Raw genomic sequence first — 21,989 nt, 5'->3', positions numbered from 1 at the left:
CACACCATTTCTAGTTCGTACTCCCTGTTACCTCTGTCAGTTTTTTTCTGATTTTCTCTTGGACCTGTTTCCTCAAACAGCGTTCACTTCTTCTTTTGTCCTGTCTCCTCAGACAGCGTACAATTCTTCTTTTAGCGGGGGTGTTGCCAAGGCAGACGGTGAGTTGCGCACATATTTACCAACTGTGCTTGCCCCATGTGTCACGTACCCCTTCAGAGGTCATTGTAGACTGCGTGTGACACCCGTACGTTCATTATTGTGTTTCTGGGTGCCACAGCGCAGTGCAGGTTCATTTTTCCACGCTCGTGGTCTACGAGGGGTCGCGTGCACGTCATTTTCTGTTTTTGGGGTGCCTGTGCGTTGCGTGACCCGTCATCTTTCCCCAGGGGTTCCATACAGCCTTGCTAGAGCACTAGGGTACGAATTCCATCTAGTACCCTACCCCTTTGACCCCCAATTGCCCAGGACAATAGTTTACTGCAACTCCCATACGCACAACAACATCAGTGCCATGGCTGGGAGGCGAGCAAGCGGTAAGGGTGGCAAAGGTGGCCAAGTCTCAAGAGGTGGGCGTGGTAGACACGGTAGGGGATGTGGCCGGGATTTGCAGGCTACCCCTAGCCCCCCACGTGTGGAGGACCAGTCAGGGACACCCATGGCCCCCCCACCCCCCATGGTTGAGGGAAACGTGGCTGACACCATCACTGCTCAGCCCTTGTCGGACCGGCCCATTGTGGCACCTGACCTGGCACAGGGTGACTCCCAGGCTGACTTCCAGGTTGCCAAGTCTAGGCCACGGGTGGCGATGCAAGTCAGTGTCACCAGGTCACGTGGATCAGGGGCAGCCATGTCATCTGCTGCCCCGAGTAGGTGGGGTGGGGAGGCTGCAGGGGCAGCTGCAGCTCCGTCCACCCCAGCTCTGACTCTCCCAGCCAGGACAGTGTTGGCCCCAGTCCATCAGACTGAGGTTCCACCTGCCAACATCACACTTCATCTAATGCCTGCCGAAAGTCATATGGTCAGTGTGCCATAGCACACTACTACTTCACAGTCCACCAGTGCTCCTGCCCCTAGTGGCCAGAGCGGCGTAGGCCACTCAGGATCCCCACCACCTTCAAAAAGAAAGAGGAAGAGTGCTCGTCCAGTACAGGCTGATGCCCCAGACACGGCTACACAGTCCGGCACGCCAAGGAAGCCCGGCTTCAATGATGCCGAACTGGATGCACTTGTGCAGTATGTGTCCGCACATGATAGCGAAATGTTGATCACTTCAGGGTGTAAGATCACACCTGCTCGACGTCAGGCACACTGGCAGTCCATCGCTGACAGCATAAGTGCCCTTGGATTTGTGAGGCGCACAGCTGGTGAGTGCTACAAGCGCTGGAACGACCTTAAGCGCAGGGCAAAGAAAAAGCTGGCCTCAAGTCATGCCGCAACTCTGGTGACTGGAAGTGGGTCTCCTCAAGAGGACATTGAACTCACTCTACATGAGCATGTTGCTGGGACCTACGTCACAGAGGAGCAGATCCAAGGTGTGGGAGAACTGCCAGATTACGAGGCATTGTCCGGTGAGTGCACATGCATGTGTGTGTGATCCATGTGTATGTTGTTTGTGGGAGGGGTTCTGGTTGAGTGCCAGGTGAGGGTGTGTGTGCCTGAGTGGTTCGGGTCACCCAAGTGCTTCATCCAATACATTCTGCGGCCCTGGATTTGGGTATTACAGTATCCCTTCTGCCCACAGTAGACATTTTGCACTACATCACGCCAGTTGCCCTTGAAGTGGCATCCTGCAATAACATTGGTCCGTATTTTGCTGTGTTCATTCAGGCTGATTGTTTGAATTCCCCCACTTTTACTATGCATTTCTCTGCCCTATTGTCACATATATGACATGTCTATGGTACATGCCATCTGTGTGATGGCATGTGTCATGTATGTGGATTGGACATGCCACTCACAGGCCAATGTGTGATGGCACTGCTAGCCAGCATGCAGCTAATTTGTTGCTCTTCCATCTTGGTGTCATCAGTGTCTGACATTTTCCTCCCCTTCCAACTCAGTGACAGTGCATGCATGGGAGGGTTATAGTCATGTGGGACATGTGTCAATCAAGTACTGGTTCTGTAGCTTGTCTGGCCTAATTGTGTGCCATGGTGCTAATGCCTGTTTCCATTTTTTGTCTTTCATGTTTTTCCAGAGGATGACGCACTTGATGCTGTTGAGGGTGAGGAGATGGTGCAGACCCAGGAGGGATCTCAAGCACGACCGGGCACCAGTGGGGGACGTGGTTTGGTGGTGGGGTAGAGAACCCTCTCTTGCTGCAGGCCATAGTGTCCAGGGGTGTCTCTGGCTGCACCTCCCCAGACCTCTTTACAGGTGTTGATTCAGATGAGACCTATGTGGATTTGCAGGTATGTGTTAATGGAAGGGATACTGTTCTGTCCGACCCACCTGCACCAGGGGTAGAGCCCACTATGGGGATGTCAGTGTTGGTAGGTGCGCCTTTGGTGGTTACGGATGCAGGGCCACACTCCGCAACATCTGATCCTGTTCCTGGGCCAGCAGATCAGAGGGGGAATGCAGTCCTGCAGCCTCAGGCAGTGCTGACACAGCAAGGCGCAGTTCGCCTTGCCCCAGACAGGTATGGCAAACCAACAGGCAGCATCATCTGAGATGATGGCTCAAGCCATGGAGAGGGTGGCCACTTCCATTGTCCCCCCAGAAAGGCAGATGGAGCAACTACAGCAGGCAACAGACTCCATTTGCCAATCACTCAGGGAGGACATGCTGGCGCCCAACAGGGAAAGACGGGCGGCCCTGGACAATCTGAGGGAATCCATTTCTTTAGAGGCCCAGGGCCAGAGGGAAGCCCTGAAGGGAGAAGTCCGGCACCTCAGGCAGACTCTTGTGGACCTTGAGGCTTCCACTGTCACGAGGATGGAACAGCTGCTGGAGCGCGTCACCCGTACGCTCTCAGCAGAGATGCAGGCAACTCGGGCAGAGGTCCGGGCATCACGTCGGGTGGTGCATGGGGATCTCCGCACCATATACCTCCAGAACGAGACCTTCCACACCCGCATGCTTGCTGCCATGGAGGACCAAACTAGGGCTTTGCGTGGGATGCCTCCCATAGCACCACGACCTCCTGTGGCAGCAGCAGCAGAGGTTGAGGAGAGCAAATCCAGCGATGAATCTCCCACGATGTCGTAGCCGTGCAGGCTATGAGCCCATGGAGGTTTTTTTTTTCCGCAACATCCACACAGGTGGCTGTTGGTGAGCACCCTGTCTTCGGACCTCCTGGGTGGCCTCCCCCACACCCCCTGGCCCACACATGGCCATTTTTGATTTTTGATTTTTTGTTGCAGTGTGTTGCCTTGTGTGGCTCCCGTGGGCATCAACTGTATTCCGGATGGGCACATGCAGGCTTGTCCTGAGTTTGGGTTAGATGCTTGGGTTTGTGAGACACACACCCCTCCTGCTTCCCGTTTCCATGGGCTTGCAAAGGGTGTGCTCATGTGACAGTGACTTACACAGTGACGTTGGACTCCCACGACATGTGTGGGCAGTCTGTAGTCAATGCTGTGTATACATTCCTAGTGCATATTGTTGTTGTATTGTGCACTGCATGGTGTATTGATGTGTGCTTGTGCATCCATGTCTCCCTCCTAATTTGCAGGTTCATTCCTCATGTCTTTACAAGGCTGTCCACTTTGGAGATGGAGTTCATGTTGTGAGCAGTGGACTTCCAGATGTGCATGGCAACAACACTGTACAGTTGGAGGTGGTGGATGTGCTGGCATTCTCATGTTGTAAGACTACGTATCCTTTACCTTAGTACTGTCATGTTTATGCTATGTGGATTGTATTGTGGTAAGTATTTGGTCATGTGTGTTGTTATTTCTACATTTATGTGGGCATATTGTGTGTGGCCAGTTTCCATTAGGGACACTGTACTTTGTGACACTTGTGTCATGTTTGGGGGATGACTTTGTTTGCTCTCACATGGCATGTCATGCCATGGTGTGTTGGGTGGCGGTGCTGGGGAGGGGTTGGGTGACATGGCACTGTTGTCATGTTGTATCTTGCAAGGGGGTAATGATTTTAGCAGCATAGAAGTGTGTCTTTTGATGACACAGCATTGGTGGTGTTTGTGTAGGTAGGGAAGCACACAATGGAACACTTCCAGATGTGCAATCTCAGGCTGGTATGGTTGTGACAGTTGACTGTCCATTGAGGCATCATCATTGTCAGATTGATTCATCATTGATTGTCAGCTGGTATGTGCCAGGGCTGTGTGCACTCCACAGGGGTGTGATTTTATGTGAAGTAATTAGCCACCAGCTGCGTACGGGCTGCCTCACCCTGTGCCCTTTCCCCTCCCATGCGCAGCGGGCATGCATGTGGTTGGGGATGTGGGGGCACCACCATGTCCACGGCCAGGCCCCGGCGTGTTGCAACGTTGTGCAGGACACATGCTGCCACTATGATCCTGCACACTACTGGGGGAGCATATAACAGCTGCCCGCCAGAACTGTCAAGGGAGCGAAAGCGTGACTTGAGCACTCCGAATGTGCGCTCCACGATGCCCCGGGTTGCAATGTGGGCTGTGTTGTATCTTACCTGGGGTGGCGTGGTGGGGTTCCGAATTCGCGTCATCATGTGGGTGCTGAGAGGGTAGGCACTGTCCCCTGGGGAGGTGGTGATGGGTATCATTAGTGGGGTTGTGACATTACTCTGTATCTGACATGCATGCATGCACAGTGGCATTTATACTCACCGAGCAGCCATGTATCGCCAATGCCGGCCAGCTTCTATGTCCCGGTTTAGTGTAGACATTCTGTAAATGAAACTGTCGTGGGTGGAGCCTGGATAGTTGGCGTATACTGAGGTGATGATTCCCTTGGCATCACATACTACCTGGACGTTGATGGAATGCCAGTGCTTGCGGTTTCTATAGATGTGCTCAGTTGCCCTGGGGGGATGTAGAGCCACATGGGTGCAATCAATGGCACCTAGCACTTTGGGGAATTGTGCCACCCTGTAGAAATCCTGGGCGACAGCCTGCCTTTCTGCAGGTGTTCTAGGCAGGTATATGTGCCTGCGGACTGATGGGCGTGCAGTGATGATGGCCAAGAACTGGTGTAGGCAGCGTGACTGCGTGGCCTGTGACATCCCCCCCCACTATGGCACTTGTCCGCTGAACTGATCCAGTGGCCAAGAAGTGCAGTACATTAAGGACCTTCTCCAGGGGGCTGAGTGCTTGGGAGCACAGGGTGGTTGATGTGAGGTCATCCTCCCACTCACTGACCAGGTCGAGTATTATGTGAGGTGGAAACCTGTACCTCCCATAGACATGGTAATCAGGCATCCCAAAAAGGCTTGTTCTGGGTGTAAAAATTCTGGCCCTGACTATCCTCCTCCTCCTCCTGCGGTAATCCACGGCCACTGCTGCTAGGAACGCTAGGAACGGTATATTCATCCTGGCGTCTGAGCTTGTTTGTTGTTTGCGCGCACTTTTATGCTGTGCGGGTCGACGTACGCCTGCTTCCTGCTGGCGTACGTGTTTCCGGATTGGCCACGTTTGATTCCATGAATACTTGTTGGAGGCGAGCGTGTAATACTTCCCACGCACCCCTGAAATACATGTACCCGCTCCCCCAGGCCCGATCGCGTGTGTAAACACACGCGCACCCCTGAAATACACGTACCCGTTCACCCAGGCCCGATTTCGTGTAAAACTTCCCGCGCACCCATGAAATACACGTACCCAGCCCAATCGCGTGTAAAACTTCCTGCGCACCCCTGAGATACACGTACCCACGCCAATCGCGTGTGAAAACACCCGCACACCCATGAAATACACGTACCCAGTCCAATCGCGTGTAAAACTTCCAGCGCACCCCTGAAATACACGTACCCAGGCCAATCGCATGTGAAAATTCTTGCGCACCCCTGAAATACACGCATACGCTCCCCCAGGCCCGATCACGTGTTAAACTTCTCGCGCACCCCTGAAATACACATACCCAGGCCAATCGCGTGTAAAACTTCTCGCGCACCCCTGAAATACACATACCCAGGCCAATCGCGTGTAAAACTTCTCACGCACCCCTGAAATACACGCACACGCTGTAAGCGATATTCAATCAACACTACAGCTAAGTCAATGCCTAGTCTAGGATGCTGAGGAAAACCCTTATTGATGTATTTTTATGTCCAGTTCAGTACTCTGGATGACAACCCTTGTATAATACCCCCCTCTTAGAATCCCCCTGGCCCCACTGAGCCAAGAAGTAGTTTTGTTTTTCAAATTAAAAGGTTTATTTGAAAATTTAAACTATATATATATATCACCCTTCTATAAATAAATTGATAATGAATATTACACTTGTGAATATGAGCAGTAATCAGCAAGAGGTAACTTATGAATAGGAACAGAAGAATAAGGTGGGAAAGAATGCTTTATATGGTTCAAGGAAACACAATGATGAATGAAATGCAGTACAGAAAATAACTTGATATGGCTTCAACAAAAGACAATGTAATCACTTTTCCTTGACAATTCACTCCCCCCCTATGCAATGTAAGAAATGGAAGGGGAGCACACATTCTTCAAGAATCCCAACAAAATGCAATACAAAATGCAGTTCCCCCCCCCAGCAAGCTTAGAGGAAAACAGGTATGCTTTTTAACACACAGGCGAATTACTTTGAAATGTGGTGGCAATGAAGTGAAAATGCTAAAATTGATTTTAATTCCCTGCAGGAGGTTCAGGGTGAGGGAGAGATACTTTATATTAGTTCAGGCTCACTTTAGCAATGCTCTATGCGTAACTACCAGGTTGCCAACGGATTTTAACAAAGGAAAGACTGGAGCTGCTATTTTGACAAGTGGAGAAATTGAGCCAAATCGCAAATCGCGGTAAATTCGTGAGTGAGTGAATCGTGATTGCGGCAAAAGTATAAGGAAGTCGGTTCTAGGTTTCGTTCCTATCCCAAACGGTTCAAGAGATATGGACGATTTAATAAAGGTAGATTTTCGGATTTAAAGTAAAACTCAAAATGACAGGTGACAGTTGGCAGCGTTAGGATGACAGATGACAGCTCGCATCTTTAGAATGACAGATGACAGGATTACGAGGAGGTAGTTCTACTTAGGTTAAAATAGTTTGGATTAGATTATTTTAACTAAGAGATTGGGTTCTGCACAGTTCTGGCGGATACTCACTCCTAATTTTGAAATGAATGGGCCTCGTCACGGATCTGGTCAACGGGACTGGACTTCGGTTCTCTCTGGTCAGCGGGTCAATCAGGCACCGGTTCTGCTCAGAGCGATCTGGGTCAGCTCTCTGGATACAGCGGCCTGTGGTTCTCTGGATCTCTGGTCTGGTCTCTGGCAATTGTTCTTGGCAAAGAATTCAAACAGCTTGCCCGGCTGTGGAATAGTTTGCAAATGATTTTAAGGATGCTGAGGCCTGCTGAGAAGAGTTCTCAGTGTCTGGTCTCTGAAGATTGATGGATGTGAAGTCTGGAGTCTCCCGGCAGAGCGTCCCGCAGAAAATGGAATTGCATGTTCTACCTGTCCCAGGAGTCTCTTTTTATGTGTTTTGGAAGTGGGTGTGTGCGTGGCCTAACTGAGCCTGCCCCTCTCTACTTGTCATTGGCCCAATTCTCCCTTCTCCCATGATTGGGGAATTGGGTTGTGAGTCAGAGTGATGAGGTCTGTTTATGGATCAGAGGATCCTCCCCTGGTCAATTTGCCCACAAATCTATACCTGATCCAAATACATATTTCCCAGGTACACAGTTTGACATCACATACACACATCATATATTACTAAAGATAGTCCCTGTCCCGACTCGGGCGTTTCTAGGAGCTTGCATTAAAAAATGGCAACTTATTTTCGATTTTAGTGGGTTTTGCAATATGGGATTTTCATCAAAAATTATACAAAGGTACATTTCCCTTACACATATATCCCAGTAACTTTCCATGTCTCTAGCTTAAACACATTGTCTACAACATTCATAGTTAGCAGGGTTTTGCCCCAGAACATGGTACAAATTGGAGTTTGGACTCAAATCGTGAGGGCATTTTTCAAACTAAGACTCTCAAAGTTGTACATTCCTGTCATTTGGTTACAATGGGCCTCATTAGGACCCAGGCGGTAAGGGGTTTACGGCGGCGTAAACAGCGCCGACCCTTACCGCCTGATCCCGAGGTCCCTTAGCGCCATGGAGGATTTAACACCTGCTTTTAGCAGGTGTTAAAATCCATGGCGCTAAGGGACCTTGTTGTTAATTACGCCACCGTAATTTACGGTGGCGTAATTAATGCCTTCCCCACTCCCATTATGCCCTATGGGGCAAAAATGGGAATGGGGAAGGGTAAATGGGGATTGGGGACTTACCGCCCCGCCAACCTCGGAATGGGGTGGTAAGTCCGCCAACCACCATGACGTAAACGTAGTTTACGCCATGATGGTAAAGGTACGACCCAGGCGGTAACTTACCGCCTGGGTCGTAATGAGGCCCAATGAGTTATCACTATTTCTATAAAATATATATTTGTTGCAATTCAACTCCTCAAGTGTTTGGGTCCGCCTCCAGAAGTCTGGGTGGGTCAGTGATCACATGTCTCTCCTTGCTGGCAGAGGGCTGTTGACAGGAAACACTCAAAATTAACATACCCCACTCAACAGAAAGAGCCTTTTGTGTGGGCTCCAGCAGGCTGCCTGGAAGTCTCTCCTCAATCAATCAACAGGGTCATGTGATATCCTGCCTCCTGGTGTGGGAATCTCTGAGCTGTTAAGGTTTCCCAGCCTCTTGGCCTCTGGGAACAGCAGGTGGCTAAGATTTTCAATTAACCAACTAGCTTTGAAGTCCCTGCCCCTCTTGCAACTCCTAAATACAGTTTCCCTGTCAGAGTTTAGACCGCTAGCGCCACCTTGGGGAATTTGTGGGTACTGCATCCATTTTTGAGTTGTCTTGAATTACTGCATTTCAATAGAGTGGTCTTTTGCTTGATAGTATAGGGCCCTTGCTTAACATTGTTTTGATGGCATCCTTACAGTAGAGTGGTGATGTGGAACCCCCCAAAAGAAGGTTGTATCTTTGGAGTGGTCTCGTGCCAACTGCGCAGTTCTCCTATTCTGGCGTGAATGTGGGCGGCGATAGCTTATCCCCACATCCACCCAGTCTATTGATTTAGTTTGTTCTGGGATAGAATAATGGGCGGTGACAGCTCATCCCCACATCTACCCAGTCTATTGATTCAACATGGGTCAAAACCCTTGACAAATACCCCGCCCGACTGCGCTTTGATTCAAGTCGAGGGGAAGTCGGGTGCAAAGGAGGTTTTGAGCCCTTGCGCTGGTATGTCCCCATTTTCTTCTTCCAATTCTGTGGATGGCACAGTTCAGCATCTTTTCCTCCACCCAGTTGGATCGATCGGTTCTCCTCGCCAGTCCTGATGGGAATATTGGGCGGTACCCCGGGCCCCTCGGGTCTCTGCTCCTGGTCCCTGGATCGTCCTCCTTGGCCAGTCTCCAGGTTTTCTTTCTCCTAGGACGACAAAGGTAAGCGGCAATACCTATTCGTAGACATTTCTTCCCCACCATTGATATAGTGGGATGGCATATACATTTTATAGTCAAAACATTTGCGTTCTTATTTTAACAAAAACAAGATACAATCATAAGACATTTTTTTTCCAAATCATAATATTTTAGAGACTATATGTGGGATATTTTAGGGTTGGAATTGAATTACTCTGGAGCGGTCCCCTCTGGTATTGCAGAGGACTCCTCCAGTTGTTGCAGAGTGTGCCTGGGATGGCAACACTTTAGCTGATTTATATGGACCCACTTATCTTCCCCCTCTGCCAAACTGCCTTTGGGGATGCAGATCTTATAGGCAACAGGGGAGATCTTGACTATAATTTCAAACGGTCCCTTCCATGTAGGCAAGAATTTTCGCTGTTTGGCCTGGTTCCTTTGGAAATTGTATAGATAGACCCGATCACCCACCTTATATTCCTTTCGGGTAGTTTTCATACTCTCAGCTGATCTTTCTAGATTCCGCTGAGCATAGGCAAAAGCATGTTGGAGGTGTTTCCTTAAATTCTCCACATACTCATGAGTTGCGGAGGCATTTATCAGTGTCTGCTCTTGGGTCCTGTAGAGCAAATGCTGGGGAAGCACCATCTTGCGTCCGGTCATCAACTCAAATGGTGACATTTTAGTTGCAGATGAAGGGGTAGATCTGATGGCCATTAGGACCAGAGGTAATCGGATATCCCAACTTGGCCCAGAATCTGCCACAAACTTTTTTAATATGCTCACAATGATTCGGTTGTATCTCTCCACTGCTCCAGAAGAAGCTGGCCTGTAAGCAATATGTAACTTCCTTTTGACCCCCAGTATCTCCCATATCTTTGTCATTACTTCACTGGTGAAGTGGCTACCGCGGTCTGACTCAATTCTTTGAGGTAGACCAAAACGGGAAAAGATGTGGTTAATCATCAGGGCAGCTGCTGTTTCTGCCTTGCAGTTTGGGGCTGGGAGACATTCCACCCACTTGGTAAACAAGCATGTAACGGTCAACATGTACTTGTTTCCTCTAGACGAGCGGATTACAGGGCCTACAAAGTCGATTTGCAAATCTGAAAATTGGCAGTGTCATCCCCCTCCCCCAATGTCCAGAGAGGCACACGCTGTGTGAGGGATGATGGCTGAAATTGTGCACACACAAGACACCCCTTCAAGTATCGGTCGAGGTCTTGCCCCATGTGTGGCCAGTATGCAACCTCTCTTAAGATTTCCAGTGTTGTGTGAATCCCCCTATGACCGGTGGTGGCCCCATCATGGGCGTGACTTAACATCAGGCTTCGGAATGAGGTAGGAACCACCCACTGATCATGGCCAGCTTGGGATTTCCTTACCAACAAACCGTCTTGGATTCGGAACATCTCTGGACATTTCATCAACACTCTAAGGTCCTCCTTCCCAATGTAATCGGTATCCGTCAGGGGAAAGTTCTCAGGGTCCTCAATGTGTTGGTAAAACTTACCAATTATTCGGTCCCCCTTCTGAGCTGTAATCAAATCAGCATCAGGGGTCTCCTTACTCCATTGGGCAGTTGAAAGAGCATTGCGAGCATTTGTCTGGGACCTAGTGATGGCAGTGACCTGGATTTCCCCCAACAGGGACTCTATTTCTATTAGATCCCCTTGGATGGCCCTGGTTTTGGCCAGCTGATCAGCTAAGTCATTTCCAGTTTTGTCTGTTCCCTCTACTTTGGAATTCCCCTTGATCTTTTTCCAGTAGATGGTCATCCCATTCGATGTGACCAGATCATCAATATTTTGGATTAGCTTCCCATGTTTCAAGGGTTTGTTATTAGCACATAACCTGCCTCTGGTTTTCCAATTAACCAGGTGCTCCACGAACCCGTTCCGTACATAATCTGAATTTGTGATTATGACCAGTTCGTGGAGTTGACGTTGGACAGCAGTGAGGATGGCCAGATGCACAGCCATCAACTCTGCCACCTGACTACTTCGGGGACCAATTTTGTACCTAGCGGAGGGTTCTGGAAACTCCTTCACCCATGTATTCCCTACGCCGGCCACCAGTTCTTTTTCCCCGTTGTTGTCAACATGGTAAGAGCATCCATCCACATAGACAGTGGGCATTCCCTCACACTTATCTTCTTCAAAGACTTTGTGTGGGGAATTAAGGTATGCTTCCATGTTGTCCTTGATTTTTAGACTTTCGTCCTCGAGACAGTTTTCTCTGGCACAATCATGCAAGTCAGCCAGACCTTGCGCGAGGGGACTCTTCTTGTTTTGGCCTTATCTGACCTCCACAGGAAAGCCTTGCATTGACAGAATCCAAAAAGTAATTCGGGAATTACTCACATTTCCGGCCCGTATTCTGTCACTCTGGAGATATTGCAGAGGCTGGTGTGGAGTCTCCACTATGATGTGTTCCCCCTGGATAAACGGGCGGTAATTCTACAATGCCCACACCGTTGCCAGGAGTGCCTTCTCACAATCGTTGAATTTTTCCTCCACAGAGGATAAAGTTTTGCTCGCATAGGAGATTACTTTATTGACCTTGTCATGCTTTTGGTATAATACTGCCGTCAAGCACGTATTAGAGAACCCTGTCTCCAGGAAGAACTCCTTGTTTCTGACAGGGTAAGCTAGGCAAGGCGCTTGTGAGAGGCTTCTCTTGAGTTGTCTTACTGCCTCGGATTGTTCTGGACCCCATTCCCACTTGACCCCCCCCTTCAAGAGATGAATCAGGGGTCTAGTGATCTCTGCGTAGCCTTCAATGAACTTTCTGCTGTAATTAGTCAGTCCAAGGAGGCTCCTTAGTTCCCGCAGAGTCGTGGGGTCTTTCAGTTTCTGAAGTGCTTCCACTTTCTTTTCCTGGGGACAGAGACCCTGAGGAGTAATCTCATGCCCCAAGAAATTAACACAGGTTCTACACCACTGTGCTTTCTGAAATTAAAGTTTTGCTCCGGCGGCCCTCAACTGCGTCAGAACATAACGGATCTCTGCTATGTGTTCCTCCACAGATGAACTTTTGATGAGGACATCATCTACATAAGCCAGGTTACCCCTCGCACCCAGGTCGGGCATGGCCGTATATAGGAAAATGTTGAATTAATTGCCGGAGTTGAGGTATCCGAAGGGAGTCCGGGTCCATGTGTACTGCTGGCCCCCAAAGGTAAAAGCCAGTTTGTATTGGTCCTCCCTACTGACAGGCACGGTCCAGTACCCATTGGTCAGATCTATTACAGTGAATACCTGTGACCCCTGGATCTGGGTCAGCCCTTGGGCAGTGTAGGGAAGAGGCCATCGGGAAGTATGGACCCATTTGTTGAGCTCCCTAAGGTCGGCACAGAGTCTTCACTGGCCGTTTGGCTTCAATATTCCCAGCACCGGATTATTAAAGGTGCTGTGGACTGGACGGATTATTACCCGGGACTCAAGGTTCTTAATTATTTCAGTAAGGGACTCCATGGATGCGAGAGGCAAGCGATATTGCTTCACAAACACTGGAGTCATGCCAGGATCCGTGGGAATTGTTGTTGTGTGGATGTCGGTGCGACCACAGTCATATGAGTCTACCGCAAAGAGATCTTGGAAATCCAAGAAAACTTGTTTCAACTTTTGCTTTTGTTCCAGAGTCACACATGCATCAGCTAGGTTGACTCTCTCTTCCACCATCTGCCTGAAGCCTGGAAAGACTTCTGGTTTTGCTATCTCAGCGGCCTCCTCCAGCTGGGTGGAGAAGTCCCTGGTCAGAGTGCTGATTTGGACTGGAGGCCTCAGGTGGGAAAGGCAGCCTTCATGGACCTGGAAAATCACCTCGTCCCCTCTGAAGTCACAAGTCACATCTTCCTTACGATAAGGGCAAGAAGTGTACACCAGCAAGTTCCCCCCATGCCGGGTGAAAATCCTGTCTGGTGTTGTATTGTCATCACTGCCACTGTCAAAACAGTCCTTGGGGATTGGTCATAACAGTTAATTTCCTAAATCAATGGAGAAATGTCGGTCATCAACCGCCATTCCAATAGTGGTGCCTGCGCCTAGAGTAATATTCTGTAAGTCGCTGTTATCCACCTCTATTGGAATGGTGTCATGTTCTATGTTGACTAATGGTGTTGGGTTTACCCATAACCCTTGCTGTTGGAGAGAAGCATTTAGATAAATATAAGCATCAGGGTTTTGCAATGTTTGTCCTCTTTTAACTTTCACTTCCAGGGAGAATTGTCGGGTCCTTTCTGGGATGGTGACTTCCTCTTTAAGCTGAATTTCAACTGCATAAGGTAGCAATTGAGCTGACCTAAATGCTTTTTCTTGATCATCAAAGCCCATGGGATCATCCGCTAATCGGGACCAAGCTTTGACGTTTATTAGGTCCAAACTAATGGCAAAGCGATTGAGAATGTCACTGCCTAAGTAAAAGGCGGCAGTGACGTCTCGCACGACCCAAAAATTATGGACTATGCTCTTGTTGCCAGTGGAGATTTTGAGCATACACCAACTTGGCAGGAGATGTTTGGAATTGGGTGTTTCCAGATCCATTTCCCATTTGTCTATCAGTTTGAATGTGGGAATGGCTGGATCTTTTGGGAGTTGGCGGAACATGGCTTCACTGATGAAGCTCTTACCGTTGTTCACACACACTCGAGCGAGAACAGAGTCCATCCCATCATTTAACTGAACAGGGATGAACAACTGATCTCCAAATTGCTGAATATCAGCCAGGCTCTGAGCTGATTTCACATCTTTCTGGACTATAGGAGTGGGAGTGTCTGATTGTGGATTGGTAAAGAATTTCAGAGTGTTTCCTTCCAGTGTGGAATACCACCTTAAACTGGAAGGAAGGTTGATTTTCAGAAATAGAGACGACCCCCCACCACCAGTCTGTTGTCCTACTGCTATTACTGTCACGTCTGGAATTTGGTTGTTCTGGAAGTGAAATTCTACTTGGTCAGATTTTTGTTCAACCATGTGGCAGGTGCAGTTTAAACTAACATGGTTGACACTCTGTTTTAATTTTATTGGTCAGCTAGTCTGGGTCCAGAGGACCTTGTTTACGCAATCTATTAGGGGTGACAACCTTCTCAGGAGGTCATTCCCTAGTAAACAAGGGGTGCCCTCTGGAGTCACTACTATGACTGGGTATTTCACCTTGTGTCGCCCAATTTTGATGTCCAAATCTGCAGTCCCCTCGACAGGAATTTCCTTCCCGTCAAAGTTCTGCAGTTTTGCAGGAAGAGAGGTGAGAGGAATACGGTAATTCTCCCCCCTTCCTGCATTTAATTCATCAAAGGCCCTTTTGGACAGAAGGGTAGCTTGGGATCCAGTGTCCACCAGTGCCAAAATTGTACCCTGCCCCTGTACTTGTACCGGGGCATAATATCTTCCCTTCTTCTACTCAAGGGGGCACAGATAATGCACATTTTTGGACAACTTGTGGGCTAACTTTCTGGTTTTGGACATTTCTAGCGAAGAGATTTGGGCAGAATTCGGTGAAGAGCCTGGGGAATCTGAAAGAAAAAGTTGGCAACTGGAGATCAGAGCCATTGTGGGTTCCCCTGGTTCCGGTTCTGGGCCGCCCCCCCCTTTTTGGAGGCAGTCACCAGGATGGGTTTGAACCAGGGGATTTTGGTATTGTCGGTTCTGGGATGAGATGATGGGCGGCGTAGCTCAGTCTCCACATCTCCCCAGTCTGAATTGACATCCCTTGGGACCCATTTTTCCTTGGGAGGAGTTCCCCCATCTCTGAAGGAGAAGATCCTTTTCCCAGGATCTTCTGAGGATCCCTCTCCCTCAAATTGGAAGACCTGTACCTCCTCCACAAAGTGGGTCTGTTTGGGTCCTTTGTTTCTCCTACCCCCCCTCTGCTCCTTGGGAGGCAGGCTTTCAGGGGCAGGAGATTTTGTTTCTGGTTCATGGTTTTCCAGGGGCTGTTTACAAGTTGGGAAGGAAGCTTCCTCCAAGGCTTTACACCCCCCTTCCCTTGTGCCTCCTCCCTGGGAACCGGTGGGTTATCAGGGTGCTGCCCCCATCATTGTTCTGGAGCACCAGGTCCAGAGTTTGGGGCATTCTGCGGTGGCATGCTCATCTGAGGGTTCTGTTGAGCCCTCAGTATGTGACCCAGATCTCGTGCCATATTTTGGACCTGGCGCTCAAGTTGTGAAACCCGCTCAGGGTGATACGGGGCTCTATTTTCTCCCCAGGGCTGATCCCGGGAAGGGTAGCTATCCCTTCTCTGGTAATACCCCGGATTGGGAATATTTGGCTACCCCTCCACCCTTGGCCTCCCCTCTCCCGGATTAGGTTGTCTGGGCTCAGGGAATTGGGGAAAGAAGGATGGATGATTTTGGGGCTGGAAATTGGGTGGATACCTGGGGAAGTAGTTATGCCCAGGATTTGGTGAATTTCTGCTCTCCTGGGGGAAGTTAGGAGGGAAGTTCACTGGGTCAGGTGCTTGGCTGGATCCCCCCCTTGGGCTGGAGGAGTCCACACATAACCCAGGATTGGTCAGTTTCCCTTGTAGCGGGGACTTACATAGTCAGGGGAGCGGGGGACCCCATTTGTGGGACTACCTCCTCGACTCCCTGTCTGTGACTGGCCCGAGGGCCTTCTGGGCTGTGAATTATTTGGTGCAGGCAGGTTTTTAGGCCCCCCCATCTCCAAATCTAAAACGGGGGCAACCTTTACCTCTGCCACCTTGGCAGCAGCAGGGGTGCTGTTGGTTTTGGGGTTTTTCGGCGCATTATTTTTATTTTCGATGGGCTTCTGCACCTCATAGATCCGGGTAGCCTGTTCAATGACCCAGTCTAAAGATCTTTTCTCATGAAAATCTCTCACAAGCTGAGTCATTATGTATTTGGGTAAGGCATGGAAAAACGTATTGATAAATTCTCTGCTATCCGTGCGCACCCTTCTGGTGGTCTGCGCAAAAGCACGCTTTAATTCTTGCACAAACTCTTGTGGGGCCTGATGCTCCCCACATTGCAAATTGTAGGCTGCCTTGCGAGCCTCTTGAGGATTTCTGTGCACAGAAAAATGTTTCAAGATGGCCGCCCTGTATGTGGACCACCTTGAATGGTTTTGATCCTCCAGCCCTGCAAAGAAACTGGAGTATTCTGGTGAGAAGGTCCATTTGACGTACTGGATGCAGCTACTGCTGTCCTTCAAATGGAAAGTCTCCATCATTTGCTCATAGAGCTCCAAGTGTTCCCAAACAGAATACTTGGCGTTCTCATGATAAGGCGTGATGACACTCCTTATTGCCTTTATTTGTTTCAATGGGTCCTTAAGCAAGGCCCTTTTTGCCTTATTGGCCTTTTTGGTTCGGGTACCCCTGGTCCATTCATCCTCCGACTCAGAAGCGCTGCTCCCAGAGGTGCCCGTCTGATCTTCCAGGTTTTCCTGGATTCTGCGAGCCTGGGAATGGCTGGCAGAATGTGGGGACCTGGTCTCCTGTGTCCAGTAATGCTCAGAGGAGTCTTCATATCCCTCCTTGCTGCCAGGATTTGATGGGTACCCCCCCACTGACCTAACTGGGCAGAGGTTTTCAGGATGCCCTTAATGGGCCTACTCTCCTGGGGTTCCCCACTAAATTGCACTGTGCTTGGGTGCCCATACCCGGATGCCTGCCCATCCATTCCTGGGAGGTACTGGCCTATGAGCCCCATACTTCTAGCTGGATAGTAATCTGCCATCCCCGTGGCCCTGGGCTCATGTTCGCGAGGGGACATGGGGGTGGCAGAGTCCAGGGACTGGGAGAGATGAAGGCCTCTGGTACTAGGGCTCCTGAGGTTATGCTCAGGAGTTTCTCTTTCCCAGTGAACCTCATCTCTATCCGCCCCTGCTTCCTGTTGCAAAGCAAGAGCCTGCGCTTTCAGTTCCTCAGTTAAGGCCTTACTAGACTCTATCAGTCTCTCTTGCATCGCTACCTGTTGCTGGAGCCTATCATTGTGCTGGCAGAGAGCGTCATTCTCTCTTTGTGCCTCCTGATTGGTCCTGGAGTATTGGGCCAGTCTCTGCTGCAGGAGGGTTACCTCCTCAGTCCCATCCCTACTGGCCTTCTCCTTTCTTGCCAGAGCCTCCTCCACCCTCCTGGTGTGATCTAGCAAGCCCTGATGCTCTTTTTGGAGGTCACCCAGCCCCTGGAGGGCCAAGTGATTTTCTTCAATTTTTCTTTTTAAATGGCAGACTTCCTGGCCTAAGGTATCCCTTTCCTGACCAAGAGCCTGCATTTGTGACGCCAGGTCGTCCCTCTGCCTTTGAAAGGCACCAGCTTTCTTGCGTTCTTCATCAAACTCTACCTGGGTATCCAGGTCTTTCAAAATCAATTTATTGCTTTCCTCTTTATCTCTGTCTAGTTGGATTTGCAGGGTGGCTACCTGCTCTGTGCATGCCCTGTTGAAATTGATCTGTTGCTCCAGCTTTTTCTAGCTCTGCAGTAAGGAGTCCAAACTGTCTTGGTGCTCCTTCTGCAAAGCCAGAATTCTGGTATCCTGGTCTGTCTTTTCCTGTTGCAGTATATCCATGTCCTCCTTTATTTTAATGATATACTGCCTACTATGATTTTCTGACTCCTGGCTCCTCTGCAGCCTCTGCTCAGAAGAGACCAGGTCAGATTGGGACTTTTCTAACGCCATCTGTTGCCTATTTGCCCGATCTTGGCCTTCAGCACATTTGTCCTGCATGGCTCCCATATATAGATACAAATATGCTGCTATCCTAACCATCTTGTCGTGTTCATCTTTAACTTTAGGAGCCATGTATAATTCACTCAGGGCCACATGTAATGGACCCTGATCTCTTCATGTATCTGACCCTGTTTCAGTGATCTGTTGCGCGATTGCCTGCAACCAGACCGTTTGGTCCTGATGACTCCACTCACCTCTCACAAATAGCTTATGTAAGAAGTGCTCTCTGGCTATTTTCATATCTACCAAGGTCGTCATTCTGGAATTTGAGTTCCTTCCTGACTTACAGAAGTTTGTATTTTATTTTGCAAAACAGACCGTTTCCTTAGAGCGTTCCTTTGAGGGATACTTGCACAGTGTAAAACAGCGTGGTGATCTAACCGGATATGTGTATCTGGTCAGTTGGCACACTGTATTAATCTGCACAAGTGGTAAATCTAACCCAGAATATCCCGGCTCCGAGCCCCCACTTTTGTAAGCGATATTCAATCAACACTACAGCTAAGTCAATGCCTAGTCTGGGATGCTGAGAAAAACCCTTATTGATGGATTTTTATGTCCAGTTCAGTACTCTGGATGACAACCCTTGTATAACACCCCCCTCTTAGAATCCCCCTGACCCCACTGAGCCAAGAAGTAGGTTTGTTTTGAAAATTAAAAGGTTTATTTGAAAATGTAAACAATATATATACATCACACTTCTATAAATAAATTGATAATGGATATAACACTTGTGAATATGAGCAGTAATCAGCAAGAGGTAACTTATTAATAGGAACAGAAGAATAAGGTGGGAAAGAATGCTTTATATGGTTCAAGGAAACGCAATGATGAATGAAATGCAGTACAGAATATAACTTCAACAAAAGACAATGGCCCTCATTACGACCCTGGCGGAAAGTAACTGACCTGACCGCCATAGCGCAAATAGCGTTTCCGCCATTGCACGATGGAGTAAAGTGCGGCTAATTCTGACCCATCGGGCACGAGCATTACGCCATGGCGGAAGTGCAAAGTCCGCGATGGCGGAAATGTCCCCAAAACGCCCCTCACCGCCGTCGTACGGCGCCCTAGGTGCAATTCCGCCACCCATCATAGCGGTCACCGTAATGAGCGGTAATCGCAAAATACGGTGACCGTAAATATACGGAAACGGAAGTAAAAACATGGGGCCGGAACGGGAAACAGCACGCCGTACACCTATAAAATCAGAATCCCAACACAACCATCAAAAATCCGACCCTGAGACACATCCCAACCCGTTAGCCACCCTAGTTAAAACAATCAAAATGGGAAAAGTTGCTAAAAAAGCGTGCGACCGCAAGCGGCAGGTCCACTTCTCCCATGAGGAACTCACCGTGCTTACAGAGACCCTCCAGGAGAATGCTGCCGTCGTCTTCTCGACGCAAATGACCAGGACGGCACTTGCGAACAAGAAGGCCATATGGGCCCTGGTGGCACAGCGGGTAAGTGCGGTGGGGACCGGACCCCGCAACCCACAGCAATGCAGAAAGCGATGGGACGACTTGCGGATACGCGTACGGAGCATACTATCAGCCAACCGTAACATTGCCACAGCTACCGGGGGAGGATCGGAATCACCCATCAAGTTGACCCCCTGGGAAGAAATCTGTGCCTCCACCATTGGAATGGAGAGTATAGAGGGAGTCGGAGGGATGGAGAAAGGAGTGCAGACATCCGAAGAATCAGGTAGGTGGGCCAAATAAAACAATGCTAAATCCACAATGTCCAATCATGTGAAGTACCATGTGTCCACATAGTGCAACAGAAACACATGTCCAGGAGAACGTCCACATACATTGGCCTGATAGCGCACTTTAAAAGTCACATTAAATACATAAATAATTACAAATCCTAAAAACACCCTCTACACGTGCAGCATGCACACCCTAACTGCAGGCTGCAAAACAACTGCATCCTCAATCCACACAAAAATGAAACCACCTCCAAGGCCCTGACCCAAATCACCCTCAGGTACCACCCCAATGCATGTGATACATTGCCATTCCAATTTCCACAGACCCATAAATAACGCTCGCCCTCCTTTACTCCACCACAGGGTCCGATTCAAACGACGAGCTTCAGGACACCCCTACCAGCACACCTGCAAAGAGGGCCAAGACCAACGGCCAAAGACCCTCCACCTCAGCTGCACGGATCAAGACACGGCAGCAGCACAAATCAAGTGGCAGCACACAGGAGGGGACTTCAACAGGCACCCCAGCAGCCAGCATGCCCACAACAGCAGCACCACAGGTCCCCCCAATGGATGCCACAGAAGGCACTGCTTCTGGTGGCAGCAGCACCATAGGTGACACTGCATTAATGCCAGCATGCTCTGACACAGAAAACAGTGCTGTCGATGTAGGACCCATCCATGACCTGTCTCAATCCCCCTGTTTGTTTCATCCCGTACACCATGAGGATACCACGCAGGGGCACCCACAAGACGACGACTGGCCATCCCCCACAAGCCCTGTGGCAAGGCAACATGAGGTGATCAGCCCCTCTGTGACACCACCGCAAATGGGCATGGCCCAGCAGAGGCAACAGTCCCTCGACCAGGTGATCGTGCAACAGCAGCAACTGGCCACGCTCCTCAAGGAGCATGCTGATGAATGTGGGGGTTCTAAGGCAGCCATAGAAACATCTACTGAGACACTTAGGGCACAAATGGAGCGAAGTACAGAGACACTAAGGGTACAAATGGAGAGAAGTACAGAGACACTAAGGGTACAAATGGAGAGAAGCATGCGACGTCCAAAGACGTATGTGGTGAACTTGCCGCTGTGCGCCGTGTGCTCACTGAGCTCTCACAAACCCTTAGGGACATGCATGGACGTGAGCAGGCAGAGACATCATCCGTTGCAAGTTCCGTCCAGGGCAGCCCCCAACGTAGATCTGGGAGGAACCTGCGCTCCACAGGCAGGGGTGCCCTGATACCCGGAGAGGGGGCTTGCAATAGCGTCTGCCCACTGACAATGAGCATCTTTGGACACTGGTGTTCGGGGGGGAGGTAGGAGGGTGGAGGGGGGGTGTTGGGCTTTCTTGGGTGGCGGGTCGATGGGGTGTGTAATATAATTTCACATATGCTATAAACATTTCATAATCATCCAATGAGATGTGTGGACATTGATCTTTGTGTACGAGGCCTTTATAGGCGTACAGTCCACATTGTGCATGTTCCAGACACACACAGTGCCACAAGTCCCGTGTCCATGTATCAGCCACCAGGCGTGAGTGCTAGAAGCATGAATCTATGATATTCTGACGAATTTCACGGGCCTCCTGTGCCTCGCGGACTCCTTCAGGTGCTGCCACATCCCCACCCTCATCATGACCATCTTCAGGTGCTTGCAGTTCTGCGTCAGGGGGAATGGGCACATTTCTACGTACGCACATGTTGTGTAGCATGACACATGCCATGACCATCTTTGCAACCTTCTCATGGCGGTACAGGAGTGCCCCGCCAGACCTGCTGAGGCAGCGGAAACGAGCCTTCAGTAGGCCGAATGCCTTTTCTATGACTACACGGATACGTGAGTGGGCATGGTTGTAGTCCTCCTCATGCTGGTTCTGTGGGTTCCGGAGTGGTGTAAGGAGCCATCTCTTCAGTGGATACCCGGCATCACCTGTATGTGGACAATAAAGGATGTTTGTGGAATGACATTGCTACGTACGCATCCCCCCCCTTCCTGCCAGGTCATTGCCGCATCACATACC

This window comes from Ambystoma mexicanum, chromosome 7p (assembly GCF_040938575.1).
Source record: "Ambystoma mexicanum isolate Mex_15411 chromosome 7p, UKY_AmexF1_1, whole genome shotgun sequence".
Taxonomy (NCBI): domain Eukaryota; kingdom Metazoa; phylum Chordata; class Amphibia; order Caudata; family Ambystomatidae; genus Ambystoma; species Ambystoma mexicanum.
The sequence above is the reverse complement of the archived record's forward strand: the minus strand, read 5'-3'. Positions refer to the sequence as shown.